We start from the raw sequence: 1,907 nt of genomic DNA, 5'->3' as shown, positions 1-1,907 counted from the left end.
AAGTATCAGTATCCGTGTCAGTATCAGTGTGTAGTAACTGGGCAAAATAACATTTTTGCGACCCAGCGGGGCCTGAGGGAAAAGAAACATAGCCATGAATATCACATCTATTCTCTACATCTGTGTCTGGGACACAGATTTATCCAACCTTACTCTGATATTACTGAAACATTTACCCAGTCAGTTATTGGTGGTGCCAACAGGGCCACCATCATATGTCTGCATTCCTAATATAGTTTCCTCTTGGGAAAAACATTCAGCCACCGACATGTTGACACACATATACCAAGTACCCACAGACACACCGGCTTATGGGGGACAGACCGTCAGTAAATCTGTCAGAGGGACACAGAGGATTTTTCAGCTCACAATCCAGCGCCAAAAGTACACAGTCTGGGAAATAATAAACTCTATAGTGATAGACTTGTAATGCTCTAAAGATGTTCTGGTGAGGTGAGGAAGAAGCCCCGCCGCTGTAATGGCGCGTATCTGTCCCGCTCAGAAATAATTAATTACGCTAGCGGGGTAAGGACAGTGCCCAGGCACTAATGTCCACTTTTTCCAGCCTTTTGTGAGGAATTTATGCTGCCCAGGGTGCCCCCCCCCCCCCGTGCCCTGCACCCTGCAGTGCCTGTGTTTGTGTGGGAGCATGGCGCGCAGCGTTCCGCTCGCTGCTCGGTACCTCAGAATGCCGTCACTGAAGAAGTCTTCTGTTCTTCTGCTACTCACATGTCTTCTGGCTCTGTAAGGGGGTGACGGCAGGCTGCGGGAGTGTGCATCTAGGCGTACCCAGCGATCAGCACCCTCAGGAGCTAATGGTGTCCTGTCAGCCTGAAGCAGAGCCATTGAACTCACTAGAAGTTGGTCATACTTCTCTCCCCTAAGTCCCACGAAGCAGGGAGACTGTTGCCAGCAGCCTCCCTGAAAATAAAAAAAACTAACAAGTCTTTTCAGAGAAACTCAGTAGAGCTCCCCTGTAGTGCATCCAGTATCACTGCGCACAATACTAAAACTGGAGTCTGGAGGAGGGGCATAGAGGGAGGAGACAGTTCACACCCTTTGAAAGTCTTAAAGTGCCCATGTCTCCTGCGGATCCCGTCTATACCCCATGGTTCTTAATGTGACCCCAGCATCCTCTAGGACGTATGAGAAAACAAATAACGCACACACGAGGAGGAGAGAACTAAGGAAGCTATAAGGAGAAGAGGGGAGGGAGGGGGGGTTGAAAGGTAAGGTAGTAAAGGCATATTGGATAAACTACAACCTTATACATATTCATTAATGTACCAGTAGTTAGAAGTAGAAGAGCTCTAACAGAAACCACAAAGCTTATCTAAAGCCACACCACACTGGATATGCCCAATCTCATTTGATTTTTGAAGCAAAGCAGTATTGGACTTTGTTAATACATGGATGGGAGACTGCTTGGTAGTATCAGATTCTTTAGGTGTTTTTAACTACCAACACCATTTTCTTGGTACATTTAATTTTTACATGTATTCTTTTATGTACCAGAAGTTAGAAGTAGAAGAGCTGTAACAGAAACCACCAGCTCATCTACAGCCACAGCACACTGGATTTGCCCAATCTCTCCTGATCATGGAAGCTGAGCAGTGTTGGTCCTGGTTTTAGTACTTGGATGGGAGACCACAAGGAAATACCAGGAGCTGTGTGTATTTTTACAATACTAACACCGTTCTCTTGATGCATTCCATTTTGAAACATTGGGGCAGATCTATTAAGCCTGGTGAACTGATAAAGTGCAAGGTGATAAAGTACCAGCCAGTCAGCTCCTAACTGTCATTTTTCAAACCCAGCCTGTGACATGGCAATTAGGAGCTGATTGGCTGGTACTTTATCACCATGCAAATTATCATTTCACCAGGTTTAATAAATCGGCTGCTTAC

Source organism: Pseudophryne corroboree, unplaced genomic scaffold, assembly GCF_028390025.1.
Source record: "Pseudophryne corroboree isolate aPseCor3 unplaced genomic scaffold, aPseCor3.hap2 scaffold_610, whole genome shotgun sequence".
Classification (NCBI taxonomy): domain Eukaryota; kingdom Metazoa; phylum Chordata; class Amphibia; order Anura; family Myobatrachidae; genus Pseudophryne; species Pseudophryne corroboree.
The sequence above is the reverse complement of the archived record's forward strand: the minus strand, read 5'-3'. Positions refer to the sequence as shown.